Source organism: Spermophilus citellus (assembly GCF_964194105.1).
Source record: "Spermophilus citellus genome assembly, chromosome: 10".
NCBI lineage: Eukaryota > Metazoa > Chordata > Mammalia > Rodentia > Sciuridae > Spermophilus > Spermophilus citellus.
The window spans coordinates 52,233,050-52,253,278 of NC_138197.1; the positions used below are offsets into that span (position 1 = coordinate 52,233,050).

The following is a 20,229-nucleotide window of genomic DNA, read 5'->3' on the forward strand; positions in this document are numbered from 1 at the left end:
AGCCATATCCCCAGCCCTTTTTGCGCCCTTTCCAAATCCTAATTTCTCTCAAGACTCTAGAGTTCAGTCATGATGAAATGGAAGAGTTATGGAACTTGGGTGGCTTCTAGTCCCCACAGCCACCCACTGGGCAGTTGGTCAGCCAATCCATCTTTGTTGAGTACAATTTCCTAATCTGCAAATGGTGTGGATTTGTGATTTCTAAACCCTTCTCTATTTCTAATAGAGAATTGTAAAGTACTGAGGAAAAACTCTGACGACATTTAGGACATGTAAGTAATGTTACAACAAAATGAGCCACTCTCAAGCGAGTTTTGAGTGAGATGAGGCTGATAAGAAAAGGAAGTGCTAACCTCCCAGTCTAAGTTCCAATAGGAGGAGGTGGGCGGGGCCGGGGACCCGCTTTGACGACAGAAGGCTGCTTCCGGCTGGGGTGCGTATGACGTCAGGGCGAGCTGGACCAGCCCAGCCACCGAGAAGCCGAGGAGGGAGGGCTCGCGAGAGTTCAGGGCGGCCGCCCCGAGATTCCGGCACGGCCGCAGGTCCCGCCTCTCGGGGGCGGGGCGAGGGCGGAGCGGGCAGCAGGAGCGGAGGGGCGCCCGGCCGGCTGCGGTCCGTGCGGAGGCTGAGCCGGCCGCGGGCGCGACTGGAGGCAGGTGAGTGCGCGGATGCAGCGCTCTGCGGGCCGGGCTGCCGCGCCCGCCCCAACTCAGCGAGTGAGAGCTGGAGGAGATCTTCTGTGTCTTTGGGTGTCCAGGGAAAGCTGAGCTAATTTCGGGGCTGGAAATGTCTCCCGGGAAGCTCTGGCGACGGCCTTGGCCCTCTTGTTCCCCGGGGTGATAGCGGCCCGTGTGTCCGAAGAGGTGGCCTCAGCCCAGGAAGGAATTTTTGTCCTTCCCTGTTCCTGTCTTCTTTCACTCCTCGGCCCCCAAGCACCCCACTTCAGGTCGCTGCCTGGGTTTCACAAACAATAACAAATGTCGCGGATGCCCTCCTGGTCGCCCCTGTCTCCCGTCCCGTGCCCTCCAGCCCATGTCACCGAGAGGACGGATTCTGGGCATGGCTCTTGAGTTGTGGGGGCTGTTTGTGTACCATTCCTAAAAACTGATGCGTCAGATTGCTAAACATTCTCAGACACTGTAAAGCCGCCCAGCTGCCAGCAGCCACGGAATGTTCAAAACTGGTCTCGAAATCGGTCCCTACCATTGGAACGTAGACCCTTCTTTTCAGCATCTTTTTCTCTCGTCCCCCCCCCCCCCCCATTTTTACCTGTAGTGTTGAGAACAAACGATTGGTTGTTTAGCCTGGGAATAGGAAAGATTATACCTGATTGAGTAGACAGACGTTTCACCTTTAAAAAGTTGCCAGGTTGACAGCAAAAGAACAAACTTTTGTTATCAAAATCAGTGGACTACCGTTTTCTGATGCTACTTTTGTTTTATAAGATCGCTTTTTCGGGTTCTGAATTGGGAGAAATGATATAAAAAGAAATGGGAGATGGGGGTGGGGGTGGGGGTGGTGCTGAAAGTAGTAGCTTGTCCAAAAGTGTGGTACTGTTTGTTGTTGCTCAGTTGTTGAAATGCAGAACCAAGGCTCTTGCCTGTTTCACCTAACTTGTGATAAGTTTTGATAGAAGCCACTTACTTGGAAATGGTCTGAGGATTAGCTTTATTGCTACTAAAATCCGAGGAAACAACTTGAGTGGTTTAAATTATGCCTTTTGGTTTTAAGACAGGGATTAGTGAGTGAAACCTTGTCTTTTTTTTTTTTTTTTTTTTTTGACGTGGGGGCTTAAATTTGAACAGGTCTCCCTATTTTAAAGGAGGGTCTCTTGTTCTTAACCCCAATTTTGATTTGTTTTATCCTAGATATATAAGATACTGGAAACTGCTTTGAATTTGGCCTTTGTCTCTTTGCCTCAGGATATATAAAACAATTAAGATTATTATACTCTGCATTGTCTTGGAGGTATTGTATGTGATTATTTACTCTTGTGACTATTTGGGGATAAAGTAATTAGTCCAAAATATGATGTTAAATTTTTTAACATATTTGTTCATATTCAGTATTATAGTACTTATCTGAAAAATCCTAATCTCAAAAGAGATGCAATAGATAAAATCTCTTTTTGGTTTGACCTCACTTAGCTTGTGTTCTTGTTAAGATGGCTGATAATGTTTCCCATTTTGTTGGAATGTGTTCAGAATGAGAAGCAGTTTTGTGTAGTTTTTGTATTCTTTTAAAAAGTCCTGCTATTGGGGAATTAACAAATTAGAATTAGAAAAAACTACATTAAATGAATACAATTCTTCTCTAGCACTTTGTTCTTGAGTTTGTTTAAAAATGAATAAAAGAATAGAGACTAAGATTATTTGTGGAAATAAGTAGGAGTCCTCAGAAGTTTTTTATGCTGAAAATTTAATTTTGAGAGGTAGGATATGACAAAAACAAAGGAAAAACTCTACTTTCTAGAAAATGATAAAGCAATGAATTCAGTTTGGCCATTTGTTTTCAGAAAAGGTTTGTTCTCTCAGAGGGAGGTGAGTATTGTTGTCCTAGAAAAGTTGGATGGTACTTTAGAAATTACTTTACCAGTGATCTGGGAGAAGTTGGAGACTTTTTCTTTTCTTATCTTTTCTTTTGGTGGCACTTTTTCAAGAGGGAGTAACAGGGTGCATATCAAAACCAGAAAGATTTGCATCTCATTGTAATGTTAAAATAATTTTATTTTACACAAATAAGTGTGGGTGAATTAAGCAAACATATTGTCATCTAGCATTCCTAGGATTACTTTAAAATCAAGCAGATGGGCAAGTTATGATTAGGTTAGACTTGACATATGCAGAAAGTATGCTACTATATTTTTTATATTAAAAGCATCATTGGGGCTGGGGTTGTGGCTCAGTGGTAGAGCACTTGCCTTGCATGTGTGGGGAACTGGGTTCAATTCTCAGTAACACATGTAAATAAACGAATAAAAGTCCATCAACAACTAAAATATTTTTTTAAAAAAATCATCATGGACTTTTTAAGTGAGATAATGAAAACAAGTTAAGGCATAAGAAAAATTTTAAAATTAAAATGATATCATTGGTTACTGAGGCTTCTTTTCCTTTCTCCCTTTGAACATTCTTGTTCAAATCTTAAGGGAATATTTAGAAAAGGTCTGACCATTCCTTCTATGTACTGATTATATAAGCCTTCTGTCTCCAGGTAAAGGTTTGCTAATTGACAGTGTATTATTGTTTACAGCCTTTAGGGGGAGGTGAGAGGCAACAGTGGGCAGTGTTTGCTGCCTGGTACATGTAGATGATCTGTGGTCTCTGTCCTCAAGGTTTGTCCTCTGCCCTAATGGGAGGAAAATGGGTCCACCCAAATAAGTATAATACAAAATGAACTTTATGAGGAAGCCAAGCAGGGAGGGATTAAATTCTACCAGAGCAAGTAAGGAAGGCTTTAAGTAGGAAAAGGCATTTATGTAGATGGTTTGTTGATAATGTCAGTAGGGAACATTATATAATGCTGCTTGCTGTTAAATTCTTTCCTTAAATTACTTATTTACTTGGGTTTAATTCTTTCAACTGTATGAAGTAGGTGTTTTATTATTTCCATTTTGTTGATGGAATAACTGAGGTACGAAGATCAGAGAGCTAGTAATTAAATCAGGATTCCAACCCAGGTGTTCTGGCTTGTATCTGTATCTATAGCTCATTTGCTATCCTGTTTTCATTCTTCTTCTCAGGTCTATAGTTTCAAAGGGTTTATTGGGAAAATGCATTCCTCTATCATCTAAATTTTGGAATCAGTTTTCTAGAAACAACTCAAAGTAATGAAAATTTAGGTAAACACAATATATTTTCAGCATGTTAAGTATTTTAACCCATTTTCAAAAGTTGCTTTTGGGGACTGGGGCTGTGGCTCAGTGGTAGAGTGCTTGCCTAGCATGTCCGAGACCCTGGGTTCGATCGTCAGCACCACATATAAATAAAGGTATTGTGTGCAACTACAACTAAAATTTTTTTTAAAAAAAGTTTCTTTGGTACCAATTAAATGTTACCATTGAGTAGGACTTTTGATAATGCTTACTACCTGTCAGTACTCAAAAAGATTCGGAAATAAGAAGTTATAACTCCTTGAAAGAAGTATAATCATTGTATATATTATCTTGTAATTTTTAAAAACATTTGGCACTGTGTTTTGTGATGAATTATGAAGTTGAAATTTAGTTAATGATTGAATGATCATCTCAGCCCTTTTAGTTTTTATTTCCACAAATAGCTGTACTTACAATGGCTGAAATAGGGTTTGAATAGAGTGTTTTAAATATATAAAATGAGAGAAGTTCAGTTACTGAAACTTTATGTTGGGGAAGCTTTGAAAATTCTTTGGGGTTGTAAGGTAACTGGTGCTGTAGAATGTGTGCTTCTCATACAGACCTCTCAGTAAATGGTTGTTGAAAGAATGGTCCAGATGTTACTTTTGAAGTTGCAGGAATAGTCCATATTTGTTATTGGTTGTCTAAAAATTGGAAAACAGTTAATGAGTATGGGGGTGAATGGTGGTAAGGCTGCTGCCTCCCCTTACCTGTCTAGTAAGATCCAGTCTCTTCAGCTCCTTTGGTTCCATGATTGACCATACTCGGGGTTCTGGAGGACATTCTCTTCGAAGGAATAGAGTTGTATTCTTCTTTTGACTGAGTGGGGTAGGTGGTAGAAAACCCCTATAGTAGGATAATTTATGGCTGATACGCTTAAACCCAGTGAGAAAAGTAGCAGAACTATGCCAGGATTTGAAGCCCACATATTTGTAATATTAAAATAAGACAAGGATGGCAAAACAGAAAGCTTGTGAGTGTGTGTGTGTGTGTGTGTGTGTGTGTTTTAACACACCTAAATTAGTAGTTATAGTATACTGTTTCTATTTACCGTCCTCAGTTGACAAAATCTTCTAGAACATTAGCCTGTAATTTTATGGAGATGCTTATAACAGCTTTTCTTTGTTTTAAAAAATTTATAGCTTTCTGTATGTACAGGTTGGTTTTGAAAGGTTGTTCTTAGTCAAAAGGAGAATGAGTTTGCCAATCAAAGGAAAACTAGACATACTCTCACCTCCTTGTGGATAGAAATCTGGGGGACATCTTTTCCCACAATAAAAGTTTTGTCTACAATGCAAACCCACTTGGGCAGTTAGCCTCCCTGTTAGATGATCTCTGCACCGCTCTTAGGGAAGATTAGCTTAGCTGTTACAGGTCATTTAGTGACCTGACCATTCATATTGATGTATAAATTTAAACATCCCTTAGCCTTGTTAATTATCTGTGGCCTGTGATAATGGTAAAACATGCTTAGCTTTTAAATTCTTGAACAATCTCTTTGCCTTCCCCTGAATTAACACTAGACCATTTGGCAACCCAAACTGATGTTGATTCTTTGGCCACATGCATAAAGAGGTTTCTTGTTTTCCTTATCTTTTGCTGATTCTTACTGATTCTACAGGCATACACTTTCAACATATAATAATATGTAAATATCTAATCCCATATGCACAGAAAACCTTCTTTCTTTTTTTTTTTTTTTTTTTTTTAGTGATTTGCTATCTTTACATCTGATTCGGAAGGGGAATTTATTCCTTCTTATTTATGGAACAATTAAACTGCTTTTTCAATTCCTGAATAGGATGGAGTTAATACTATTTAACACCTCAGATCAACCATGGACACAACACACTTCCTTCCAATAAAGCGTAAGATGGCAGCAACTAAAATGACTGTGCATAATTGCTAATACCATCTATTTTTGCCAAGCAGGATTGCTGCATCTTTGCTATGGAACCTAGCTTTCATTCGGTCTATGAAAGTTTAGACAAATGAAAGGTTGGGGCAGACAAGCTTTTATACACATTAATGAACACTTTTGGGGGGTGTTGTTTACTGTTTTGGTCTATTTCTTTATTACTGTTCTGCTTTTATGAGTTGGAGATTTTTACTATATTTCTCTGGATTCCTCAGTAATCCTGTAGACACAGTAATTTTTATACTTAATATGAAATATGACTTATGTAATCTTTATTTCTCAAATTTTTCTTCCATAGTACATAGATTTAGCTAAGTATCATCATCCCCTCTTACATATTTTTGGTTCCTTTTTCTTCCTGAAGGTCACCCATCAGGGTCCATATCAAATAATTTTATAAACAACAGTAACTGTGTACTTACTACTTACTGTGTAGCAGATATAATGCTAAGTACTATCTCTATGTAAGTTTATATATAAATAAATGTAAATATTAAAAAATGTATAAATCCATCCATCTGTAGGAACCCTTTGAATTTTTATCTCTTTTTGGTGGGGGGACAGGTACTAGAGATTGAACCCAGGGGTGCTTATCCACTGTACCACATCCCCAGCCCTTTTAAAAAATTTTTATTTTGAAATAGGGTCTTGCTAAGTTGCTTAGGACCTCACTTAGATGCTGAGGCTGGCCTTGAACTTGTGATCTTCCTGCCTCAGCCTCCAAAGTTGCTGGGATTACAGGTATGCACCACCATGCCTGGCTGAATTCTCTCTTCTTACAAATGAGGAAACTGGACCTTAGAGAGGGGAGGTGACTTGGCTAGTGTCCCAGGAATAGATAGTAAAGGGTAGAGTTGGAAATTGATCCTAAGATCCAGGTTTGGTTTCTCTAGTATTCTTATTTTGTTACAAAAATTTATCCTTTGCCATTTATTTACCCACATGACTTTTATTTCTTCCCTCTCTTCCCTCCTTTTTTGGTAATTTTTTCTTTAGGGATTGTTTATAGTTTTGCTTGTCAAACACATTTTCTTGGGAAAAGGATACAGAAATAATTCAGCTATATATTAAATTTCATATAGAGGAGGACTTGCTCTTAGAGCTTATTTTAAGAATAAAACTAGTAGCATCTTTGTATTATGCTTGATAGTTTTATGAAGCACTTACACATTTTTAAAAATTAATCCTCATAGCAGTCATGTGATGTAGACACAGTGAGGATATGGCTGTCACATTTATTTACAGGTAGAAAGGAACTCCTAAGTGACTTGCCTGAGATCCCAAAATAAAAAACAAAACCTGAATTTAAACTTGGGTCTTTTGACGAACATAAACACTATGTTTGACATAGCAGTCTTCCTAGTAGATTAAAAACCACTATAGGCAAAATGTTTACTGATGACTATACAAAAGAGACATGTTTCTTGTCCTCAGCAGTTTTCATACTGAAATAAATGATATAATCAAATGTTCTGACTTCATTTAAGCCAGCTAGGAGTGGATGAATATCATTATAGCTTAGTGTTTTTCTTAAAAGGTGTTATATTTTTGAGCCTTGACTTTGTGTTTTTGCTTTTGTCAAAATCATGAGGCTGGAGTTTTATCTCTGCATTTTAAATCATGAAATGTAACGTCCTCAGTTCTTAGTTAAGTTGCTGTTTACCTTATCCTATACTCAACTGCTTGCTTCCTTACAAACAATTATGATGAAGAAATGGGATGAAGGAAAGCAGATATAAACATTAAAAATTAAAATAAATTAATTCCTTCCTACCTGAAAAATAAAATTGAGGATTCCAACAAGGTATTGATAAGATACCTTGTAGTAGCCCTGTTGTAGGAAATTGCATATGAAATTCAAAGCATAGATAAGCCCCAAGAATTTACTTTTGGAAAGTTATATTCTTTGAGAGACTGAGAATTTATTTAATGATCCAGTTTTGAACTATCATGCCAGTATCTTGTTTTATTAAATTTAAGTTTTAATAGCTGTGGACATTTTTACTTTGAGTGATTTTTGCTCATGGACTTGCCCCCATTGTGGAAACTCCACACATTGTTTTCCCTTCATGATTTTTCTGTGTTTGTCAGCAGGGATTGGTTGCCTAGTTTTATAGCACAAGGGAGTTGCCCTTTGTTGTGTTTTTGTAATAGAAATCCATTTCATTTGGACACATCTTTCCAATCTGGTTGAGGATATTCTCCATATGTCCACTATTATCCAGCCAAACAGAATTTCTATTTTTATGGCTAGAGTGGAAAAATTTTAGTACTGAATTGCATGTACTTGCCCCATTGATACTCTTAATACTGGCAAGTCCTAAAGGAATCACAGACTCATAATGTTTCAGTGTGGTTAATCGTCATAATTCAACATTTATCAATGTCTGCAGGGCACTGTGTTAGTTACCTGACAAAACAAAGACTAGTAAAATGTATTGTTCCCTCCATTTAGAATGGTTCAATACTGCAAGAGGTATAATGTATGGGTACAAATAATTGTAATTCAAACAAAAAGTGATAAATAGGTAACAGTGTTGCCAAAAGCTTGGTCCTTGTCTCCAAAGTCAATCCAATAATGAGGACACAGTTTTGAGAAAAAGGAGAAAGACAGTTTCTTGCTTTGCTAGCAAAGGAGAAACACTGGGGACTCCTGTCTCAAAGGCTGTGATTCTGCCCATCAGCAGGAACAGGGGCTTTTATAGAGATGATTCATAGAAAATGAGATTTGGGAGGGGAGATGAGGGAGGAGAAGATCAGGGAGGAGAATGTTGGGAAAAAGAAAAAAAAAGTGATTTTCAAAACCATAGGGACATAGTCAAAACATCAAGTGAACCTGGTACGATGCGGCACTGTGGAAGTAGGGGTAGGAGAGATTACTCTTGGCGAGACAGGTTAGGAAAGCTTCCTATATGAAATAATCATTTCAGAATGAAGGACATGCCAGGTGGAGGGATTAGCGTAAATTGGGTGTTTCTCTGTAGTACTTGGTAAGTTATATATTGTTTACTTTTCTCTCTGTCCTATTGGATTTGAGCCCGTTGAGCCTAGAGGAAAGGTGTTTTTCAGCTTTTTATTCTCTATATCACCAACTGCTCAGCCTGGTACATTCAAATAGAGTTGTACTTTAGTAATATTACAGTGGTAGTAGTGCATATGGAATGCATGCAAAGGAAGAGAGAAAAGAAATGGGAAGACCGTGAAGGGACTAACTTAAATAATCTAGGAGGTAATGAAGTTCTTAACTAGATGATATTGGAAAGGAGAGACTGGAATGAATATGAGTTGCAATTTCAATTTAGACTTAGGGAATTTTTTTTTTACTCACGAATTACCTATGAGTGCCCCAGGTTACATGGGGATGGAAAGACTTGGTACTCCTTCAGAAAGGAGGAAGGTGACTACTGAGTTGCATTCACAGCTAGAGAAGCAGTCGGAGTAGAGCACAGCTGCTATAATGAAGGAGCATTGAGAGGAACATCTAAGGAAAGGGAGCACCCATTGGGAAAGTGAGAAAAGCTTCCTCAGGAGGTGATAGTGTTTGAGCTTAGACTTGAAGAGCAAGGAAGAGTTTTTCAGGCCAACAAACCACAGGAAGATGTTATCACATCATGATGTAAGAGACTAAAGCGCATTTAGGGAGCCACAAGAACCTGGATTGTTTTAGTGTTGGGCATGAGGCTGGAGAGGATAAATGAACCTTTTATTCGCTGTGCTTTTTTGATGTTTATTTTATCCAGCTTGAGTACTCTGACATTTTGAAAGGAAGGTTTTCTGTTGCCTCTTAGGCGTACTGGAAGCATCTCTGCTGTTTTTCATTCCTAGTCTGCAAGTAAAGTGCCAGTGAGAAATTTTCTCTTGCTTCCATTTTGTGAAATAAGACCAAAAGTAATGATACTATCAGCTGAAGAGATAAAGGGAAGAATAAATCTATAAAAGCTCCTTTTCTTGAATGAATGCCTAGAGCCACCAGGGTTGTTGTATAAAGAGAATGCTGCATCAAAGCATAGTTTTAAGAGTACTTGACTTGAGGGAGGGGATTATGGTAGGAACATAATTATTTCCCTTTCCCATAGGGTTTTATGGAACCCTGAGATTTCCCAGGACTATAATACTGTAATACCCGAAGTCCTTTCATTGTATTTCTAGCCCTGATTTTTTTTCTTAATCTTCCCTGACCCTTATTTTATTTAAAAATAACACAATTTAATAACATTGCATGACTTTAAACTTCAAATGGTGTCAAACATTGTCTCTACCTTCACCCCTCCTTCCCCCTTTTTTGTCATGCAGAGACTTGCATATGTAAACCATGATTCTGAGCTATATTTTATTTCTGGAGCTAAAAAGCATTAGAGGTCTTTTACATAAATTTACTTTCTAGAGTGGTTAGTTTTTCTATCCTGTGGATTAAGCCACTGAAACAGAATATGGTAGTTTTCTAAGGACAACCAAAAAGTTAATGGTATACTCCAGTTAGAATTATATCCATTATATTTCAAGGCCACGGTTGGCAGCTGTGTTAACTTTAGTGTTATTACTGGTAATAGTAAAAGTTTATGGACTATGGGCACTGTCAGGAGGAAAGTGAAAGACAAGAACAGAGGAAAAAGAAGGCTTGCAGAGTTGTGGAGGAGGCATTGGGTGGGACAGGAAGAAAAGTACATGTTTAAAAGAGCTTAAGTACCTCTAATACCTATTCCAGGTGCTACTTTGTGGGACCCGTGCCATATTTCGGATTAAGTTGAACTGCCAGCAGTCCTGTCTCAAAATACATTGGGCATATTGTTTTGGCAAAAAAAAAAAAAAAAAAAGTTTGTTTCAATCAATATAGATTTAATTTTAAAAATTTTGATTTTAAGAATTGAGCAGAAGGAGAAAAAGAAACCAGTATGCTTTAAATATTAGTGGAAACTATAGGTACATTTCTGAAATGTAGTAAAAAAGTAAAAGATTTAAGATCTCAATCCATAGAGTATGTACAGCCCTAGTTGGGCAGAAAGTGGCTGAAAGTAAAAGTAAGAATAAATAGAAATGTGTGTTTTTAAGTTTTTGATTCTAGTAAAATTGCATTTTTCAAGCTGACCAAGAATATAATTGAACCCACAGAAGGAAAAATAGGGTAGAAATTAAATCTGGTACTTATATTCCCCTGTCCAAGTAAACCAATTACTACGTCTCTTTCAGAAAACAACTTTATGAAAACAACCAAACATTTCTCCATTAGAATTTATTTTTTGTTGTTATTGTTTTTTATTATTGACTAAAAAGCCAAAGTATAAAACTACCCATGATGTTAATTTTTCTGTAATAGTAGTAAAAAGTTATTTCTCAGAAATATTGAAGCTTTTGATTCATTTTCAGAGTTGAAAGATGCTGTAGAGGTCATCTTGTACAATTCTCTGCTGTAAATTCCCTCTCCATGATACCTAACTAGTAAATGTCTAATCTTTGCCTGAATATCTAAATTCTGTCAAGTCACAAAGTAGCTAATTTGAATTCCCTTAAGTGATTGAGCCTTCTGCCTCAGTCCTCTTCTTCTCACTCCACTCTGGGGGTGTGAGTGATCTCTTATATTATGATACCTTTAATGGCCCCTCTGTGATGGTAACTTTCAAACTGATATATCTAGCTCACATCTCCCTCTTGAACTTGATATTCCTTGGTGTTGGCTTCAGTTTGTCCAGAGTTGACTTTATGTTCTCCCTTCCCAGAGCTTTTCTTGCCTTTCCCAGTACAAGGCATTTTTCTTTACCTAGTGAAATCCTGGAAATCATCTTTGACTTTTCATTTATTACTCACACTGTCAATTATTAAATTCACCTTGCTACCACTTCAACTCTATCTTTGTTGCTTCTCCAGTGCCAGTGTCTTCATTTAGGTATCAAATTACTAGAACAGTCATGCCCTCTTCCAATCCATTTTCCTGTTGGCTGCCACAGGATTCTTCCAAAACATTAATCTGATTATATAACTCCCACACTTAAAATTTCCAATGACTCCCATCACCTTCTGCCAGACTTCTTAGGATGGCATAGAGTCTCAGGGTTCCTTTATGATACAGGGCTTTTTTAGTTTTCTCCCTTATCTTTCATAACTCCTACTCACTTCTTCAGTTACATTCTTTCTTTAAAGGAAGCCTTCCTTGACTTCTCAGTTACTGTCAGTGTCTTTTACATGTGTCTTTCATGACTTTTTATATCCTAAAGCAGATAGATATCCTAAAGCAGATAATAGATAATTTGTTGAGCATTTATTGTGTTCCAGGCACAGGACAGTGTTAATTGGAAAGTTCTTCCTTATGTAACTTTCAACTGGTTCTTATCATAGAATTAAAGATAATTAAAGTATGTTACAAGTATCACAAGAGTGATACTTGTAGATGCCTATTGTATATCCTCTTTGTTCCAAGGTAACTATATTCATGTATTTTTTAGCTTTTATTTATTTATTTATGTGCTTGGGATTTAACCCAAGCATCTTCATTTAATTCATTCAAATATAGATTTCCAGACTTTTTACTTTCCTGGTCAAAACCCTCTGTCTGTTTTAATTTGTTAGTTTTCTCTCTTAAAATGTGTGTTTTGATTTTAGATAAAATAGAGTTGTCATAAAGAAAGGCAGAGCTTCATAGATGTTTAGAACCTGGATATGGATGGTCATATTTAAGGTATAAACCTAACTTTTTTAGGTTTATACCTGTGAATTTTTTTTCTTTGAGTCTAGAAGTCATCAGAATTATGTGGGAGAATATATGTATATGTATATACATATATAAAATGTATTTTTATATCTTTTAATAAATAAACATATATATTTTTGGGGGGAGGGCATAATGGGAGTTGACCCCAGAGTCACTCTACTATTGAGCTTTACCCTAGCCCTTTTTATTTTTTATTTTGAGATCTTACTAAGTTGCCCATGCTGGGCTTGAATTTGCAATCCTCCTGCCTCAGTGTCCCAAATTTATTTATATTTAACAGTGATTGAAATACTCACATAAAAACAAGAATGCTAATTAGTGAATTTGTTAATATAACTGTGAGTAGAATGGAAGTTTGCAACATTTGGTCACACTTTCTTACCCCTACAGGAGAACCTACATGGGAAGCCAGTCATTCCAATCAAATGGGTAATCTTAATGGTGAATGTCACTAAGTAGGATAACCTGATGGATCCTCTTTATAAGGATGCAACTGCTCAGCACTGTTCTGAGTGTAGTCAGTGTACTTTGACCTCAGACAGTGTTGAGGGCACACAGGCAAAGTATTGCTTGTTAAACTCCTGCCTACCCCATTCCAGACTAGCAGTCCTCTTCTGATAGCATGGTCTTTACTTCAGCCAGAAAAAGAAAACACAATCAAAAAGATTCACCTTTCTTAGTTCACATTCCACTTCTTCCTCCCAGAAATGATACCCTACTCACTTTTGATTGGGCTTGAGTGCTCCAGATCTTCTCCTTTACAAATTTTCTTGTAATTACTTATGTCGATGGATAATTTCTACCATTCCTTTTGATTTGTGCTGGTATTACTTCTGGAGGGTAATTTAAATTATGAGGGCTTTTGCAATGTCCCTTGATATGACTGCTGGGCCTTGCCAGTTGTTAAAAACTTCTCCAAGTGCAAGCCAACCAGTACAGTTCACTTTCTTTATTCTTGAATTTATATGTTTATTGACTTGGTTGGTCTAAGATTAAGTCTCAGTCACTCATTTTATCCTTATCATACTAAACTCTACTATTTCTTCAAGATTTACTCCTACTCAGGATCTTTGCTCATAGTATACCCTGAATGGTCCCCTACCCTGAAGTTTCTGAATTACGATTTTTCATCTCATTCAAACTAACTTCCTAATGAAACCTTTCCTGATGACCTTATTTAAAATTTTAATGTCACTCACAGCCTTTCTCCCTTAGAATGTAAGCTTCAGAAAGTGCAATATCACCAGTGTCGAGAGCATACCTGGCATAGAGTGATATTCAGTAAGTATTTGTTCAATTAATTAATTTATCAAAGCTAATTTAGATAGAATTCTGTTCTTGAGAGCTTCCTAAAACATATGACTCATCTTTCTTTAAAGAGTCTCAGGAAGGATTTGCTTTTATTTTCTCTGAACATTTTGTAATTTGTATTCCCTAATTGCGGCCCTCATTCTTTTTTTTTTTTTTTTTTTTTTTTTTGTACCAGGGATTGAACTAAGGGGCACTTGACCACTAAGCCACATACCCAGCCCTTCTTTGAATTTTATTTAGAGTCAGGGTCTCCTCAGTTGCTTAGCACCTTGCTTTTGCTGAGGCTGGCTTTGAACTCATGATCCTCCTGCCTCAGCCTCCAGAGCCACTGGGGTTATAGGTGTGTGTGTGCCACTGTGCCTGGCTGTCGCTTTCATTCTTATTCCCAGGGATGGCAAGAAACTTCAGAATTCCCTGATTAATTACTCTCCAGTTTCCCACTACTTCTTTTGTCAGCAAATTTCCTTCAGTGGTCATATTCATGTCCAGAATATTTCTTTCCCTATTTGAGACATAATGGAAGGGTTAGCATGGTATTTATTTGTGTTGATTTTAGATGTAGAATTCTATAGTTGAAGTTTCTATTACAACTCATTTTTGTATTACCTTTTGTCTATCTAGAACATGGAAAGTTCTTTATGTTTCTACTTTTCCACCATTGTACTATGCCAGTTCAGAGGCCCATCCCATCAGATCTCAGTGATGCTTTATGATATCATATCAACTTATTTCTAAAATGTCTTTCTTTGTATAATACCTGTATCTTGAGCATGGGTTTGCAGGGATCTAAGACCCCATTGTTGCTGACTCCTTTACCGTCTCTTTCTCTGTAAAAAATAATTTACTTAACCATTCCCATTATTGTAATTTTCTTTTTACAGTTACAGAAGTATCTGAATTTTTTCTACCACTTCCATTTTTTTCAGCTTATGATTTTCAAGTTTGCGTAATCAATGAACCAAAATTACATAGTGCTTTTTAAAAAAAGCTCAGGATCTGCTATTTTATTTATTTATTTGTTTGTTTATTTATATGACAGTGGAATGCATTATATTTCTTATTACACATATAGAGCACAATTTTTCATATCTCTGGTTGTATACAAAGTATATTCACACCAATTTGTGTTTTCATACACGTACTTTGGATAATAATGACCATCACATTCCACCATCATTTCTAACCCCATTTTAACTGTGTATTCTGAAACAAATTAAGTTACTTAAAACCTCTAAATTTATTTTTTCATTTGTAAAACAATTGACTACTATTCTGGGCATGGGTTTGCAGGGACCTCGTACCACATGTTGCTGACATACTTCCTATTTGTTTTCTGCCACAAGTAATTTACAAATTAATTTAAAGTAATGCCTGCAGGATTCATAAAACATTAATCTTCATTTCAAGAATTAAATGATACACAGATGATGATGATAAACTTTGATGTAGAGTTTACTACTTGCCAGGCATTGCTTTAAAAGCCTCATATTAACACACAGTGTATATGGTGTGCAGTGTGTTTATTAGCATGTGGTTGGCCCAACAAATATGGAACACAGGTGTCAGTAAATGTGCTTTTTGTTTTTTTGTTTGTTTTAGTAAATATTAATTTTTATTACCAGCAGCAGAAACACATCTGATATTAGGTATGAGCCAGACATTCATGTACCATTCATACCATTCTTTAATGCTTTCCTCTTCCTAGAAGAAACCTCACATTAGTTCCTTCTTTCAAAAAAAATTATATATTTTAGGTTTGGGGGCCCAGACAATTATAATTCTTTTATCAAGAACATAGGCATTATACATTTAAACCAAATTCAAATTATGTTTTTAAATTTAAAATAAAATTTTAACTTTGAAAGAATGGAAATTTTAATATTAGTTTTTATAATTTATATTTACTAAATTCCATATATTTTAATTGATTCAATACAAATGGAGAGATTAAAATAGCTCTTAAGAAAGGGAGAAAGCACTATGGAAAATTTCCAAGGTGTTCTAAAACATTACATTTTTCCATGGAATAAAACCGAAAATCATTGAGTTGTCAATTTTTGAAGTGGATCTTAATTTTAGGATAATGTAACTTAGTATATTTAAAGTACACTCCAAATAAATCAAATGGTTGTATATGGACTCTGTTTAGTAGGATACTGAAATATTGCTTTTTAGTTGACAGTTAACCATCTCTTAACTAATAGCAGGATGGTACCTCTTGAGTTAAATTAAGGCTCAGTGAGATTTGGTGATTTATGTAGTAGCATCTTGTGAATAAGCTGATTTGATTCAGGTCATTTGTTTCATTATGTGATTCTCTTTGACATTCACACCAGTCAAAGCTTGCTTTCAAAAGACCCAGTTCCTATTCTCATGGAAATTAGGAGGCATTTGAGATCTGCCATTGCTGTTCTCTTGGAAGATACTTGGAGAACCCCAATTGCCATTCTCAAAGAACTCTGTTTCTATTGTCCCTGGTAAAGGGCTTAGAGACCCTTTGTCATTTCTCCCCTTGTTATACCTAAAGGGCCTCCATAATAATGTGTTTAGAGAGTCTTCTATTTTCTCTTGGGATGGTGCTTGACCTGCCCAAATTGTAATGCACATGTTAAATAAAGTCTGGAGCTGCAGTTGATCATTCCTTGCTGGGTCAGTCAACAAGAGATGAGCATTTTGTGTGCTCTGCTTCCTCCTAAATATTTCAGGTGATGCAATAAGCTATTGCTCCCTGCCTCAGGGAATATGGAGTTTGATTGAAGATTACACCTATAAATCTATCTACATGAGAGTATATAATTAAATGCCCAATTGTGAGATTCATAATAAGTACTAGACAAGTTCTGAAAAGTGAAGTCAAATAAAGTTGGAGGAATCATGAAAAACTTTTCAGAGGAAACATTCACTAGTTTCTTTAAATATGAATAGAGGGAAAAGGAAGCTCTGTCTCTTTGTCTGTCTGTCTATCTGTCTGTCTGTCTATCTATCTATCTATCTATCTATGCAAGGAATCAAATCCAGTGAAATACATGGTCTACCACTAGATAGAGAATGGTAATTGGGATTCTAGTCCTAAGAAAGGAACATTTTTAAATTTAGATATTCCAAGGCTTGGCGGTGAGATTGATTATGGCATGTCTTGTTGGTTGATGAGAGAGGAAACTGGTGAATAGCAGAAAATAAAACTAAATAGTTAGGGTGGGCCAAATTATGGGGTTCAATAGAAGTCAGGCATAAGAGTTTGAATTGGAGTGACTTTAGACTCCTTGGAGCCAAGGAGTGGCATCATCCCAGTTCTATTTAAGGAACAGTGATTTAGAGATGGAGAGAATGGCATTGAAGTGTATAGCAAATAGTAGAAATATGAGACTGGCTGATGGAAGAAAAGATAGAAAATTCAGGTGTTTCCTAGCCTTGTTGAGTGTTGCTTAAAGCCATAGGGAAGGATGAGCTATCTCAGAACTCAAAGCCAGAGGTTCAAGGACTGGCATTCATGCATAATTTCTAGTGGATAAATCTGAAGAGTTCTTCATATTCATGTCGGCTCAAATTACTTCAGTAGTAATTCTTCTCCTTATGATAAAAACTATTTAGAAAATTGGAAAATGCAAAAAGGTATAAGAAGATAATAATTTATAGTACTTAGTGACTTTTCACCCCTTTCTTACGAATATGAAGGGATATGAAATATGTACAAACGTGTTGTGTATAGAATCATGGGCTATCCTTTTGTAATTTTTAAAAAATTTAACATTATATCATACTAATTTTCCTTTGTTATGAATTACTACTTAAAGATACTATTCTCAAAGGGCTCTATTTTCCCTTATCGTTTAGATTTATTATTACTTAATTACAGCTCTATTGTTGAGCATTCAGATTGCTTTTGAACTCTTTTGCTCTTACTAATAATATAATCAGCTCGTGAAAGAACAGTCTTCACCTACTACTTAGATATGAACTCCTGAAAGCACAGATCTCTGTATACCCACACCTAGATGACTACCTGGACATAGTAGTTGTTTAATTTTAAAAATTAATGGAATGAACATTAAATGTTCAGTTCCTTTTATTTCCTTTATTCTGATTCTCTGTATACCCAGGAACTTTTGATTATGACTTGGCTATCTGTATAAGTCTGGCTGTAATGGAAGTATTAGTCAGATACACACACACACACACACAGAGTCTTTTAAACCAGGAATTGAGTCTAGGGTGCTTAACCACCGAGCTACATCTCCAGCCCTTTTTGAAAGTTTTTATTTTGAGACAGGGTCTTACTAAGTTGATTAGGGCCTCACTAAGTTGCTGAGACTGGCTTTTCCCGCCTCAGTCTTCTAGCCCTGGGATTATAGGTATGTGCCACTGTGCCTGGCTGTCACAGTTATATTTATCATAAATAAATTTGTGTTCTGATTTCTGTTGAACCTTGTTAATTTTGTTTGCTTCTAAAAGATGGAGCTATCCTATTGATACTGATAAAATCCAGTTTCTGAAAATGTAATGTTAAGGAATGGCTTAGGTTGTGGGAAATAACCAAGGTAAGTGATTGCCACTCTGCCAAGAGCCCTTTGAACAAGACAGTCTGCTAGCCTTCACTGGGCAGAAACTTCTGGCAGTACCTTGTTTTCCAGTTCGAATCCCCATGGTACCCTGAAATGACAGAGGTTTGACTTGTGTCATATTTTAACATTTTGAGATGGAAAAGACATCATAATTGACAACTTTTTTCTTAAAAATATATTTCATTGCCACTGAGAAGTTAGTTTCTAAGAGGAATTAAGTGGGTTTATATAATGGTCTTAAAAATTAAGAATAAATGTACAATATTTATGTCTTTTCTTTCAAAGGGTGTTATTTTATTTTCCTATGTTAATAAAAGCATATTATGAAGAATTTTTAGATCTAATTCACACATTCCTAGGGAAGTTTTTAGTAGAAAATTAGAGAATTACTAATTTTATTAGAGAAAATTAGTGAAAAACTTTTTAACTGAGGGATTTGATTTGGAAAAAAAAAATCTTGTGCTGGAAGCCTCTGTTAAATTCAATCTAAATCAAAAAGACCTTCTTTTAGTCTATCATACCCTAAATGTTGAAATTCTGATTTTCCACCTGGATCTTTTCTGTTGTATTTCATGCCTGCACTTTTTTTTTTTTTTTTTTTTTTTTTTTTTTTTTTTTTTTTTTTTTTTTTTTGTGAGGCGGGCAAGCTCCCAGAGGAATCACAGAAAAGCTCTATCCATTTTTCATACTTAGAAAATAATCATTCATTTTGGTTACTAAAATTTCTCTTTGATTATGAGGTTTGATCCCACTTGTCTAGATTGGATAGATCAGCTACTCAGGATTAGGATGTCTGGATACCTTTTCCTGGAGTATTCATCTCTTGTTCTTCCCTTGTTCTGGGAGACAATATTCCATCTGGTATAACCTGTTATAAAATTATGTTTCCCAAATTGTGTTATATGAAACACAAATCCTAGAAGGATCACTTTGTAAATTGCTATGTAAATAAGATTCCAGAGTCAAGGATTTGGGAATTCTATTTCTTCTTTAGGAGATTCACTCATTTAGCCTAGTATTTTCCAAATTCATTTTACTCTTAGAACTCATCTTTCTCAGACGTATTTAATAAAATTGTTTTTTGTAGAACACACTTGAACAAATTATGCTTTTAATTATTACTTTCTGGTTTTTCTGCTTATGAATTATTTTGACTCAATTTTAGGAGTTTTAGAATTTTTTTTCTGTTGCAATTTTTGAGTTTTTCTTATATAGTTTATCCTAAAATAGTTGCTTTGCTAGTTTGAAATGTATACATTATTCCAAAGATGAACTTATCATGTAGACTTGCCCAGGGTTCATCTAAAGGAAATAAGTACTAAGTTGCTTTTTAAATTTTTTGAAGTGTGACACATAGGAGAATATAAAATGTATCTGTACATTTGAAGAAAAATAATGAAACCTACCTGGAAGTATCTACCATGGAGTTGAAGAAGAAATGTAACAAACATGACACAATGAAACCCACAGTTCTGTGAATTAGTATGCACTAATTCTTTTAAAAAAGAAAACTTGACCAGTATCCCCATGTATTTTTTCTACAAAGCAGCTACTGTCTTTAATTTTGCAATAAACATTTCTTTGCTCTTATTTGTAGTTTCATCACTTAATGATATGTCTCACAAAAACATTATTATTTTTTAGGTTTGTGTGTTTTTGAACCTTATAGAAGAAACATACAGTGTGTATTCTTCTATGACTTGCTTCTTATTTCATCATGTTTCTGAAATTCATCCCTGTTGAGTTACTTTGTTCATTTTTATGCTGTATAGTTTTCAGTTATATGAATGTACCACAATGTTCTTTTTTTTTTTTATTCTGTTGATGGTCATTTGTGTTGTTTCCTATTTTTTTATCTGTA

At 36.0% G+C, this 20,229-nt stretch overlaps 1 protein-coding gene across 2 annotated transcripts in view; it reads left to right on the top strand.

Moving 5' to 3' along the window:
* The first annotated feature begins 500 nt into the window (after positions 1 to 500).
* STK38L (serine/threonine kinase 38 like) overlaps positions 501 to 20,229 on the top strand; it is a 70,882-nt gene continuing 51,153 nt past the window's right edge. The window contains exons 1-2 of one of the 2 annotated variants that reach the window (XM_081311953.1): positions 558 to 656; positions 1,869 to 1,968. The gene's annotated coding sequence lies outside the window, so the exon portion shown is untranslated. Of the gene's footprint in view, positions 657 to 1,868; positions 1,969 to 20,229 lie in introns of both variants that reach the window. The other variant, XM_081311955.1, reaches the window with a different exon arrangement.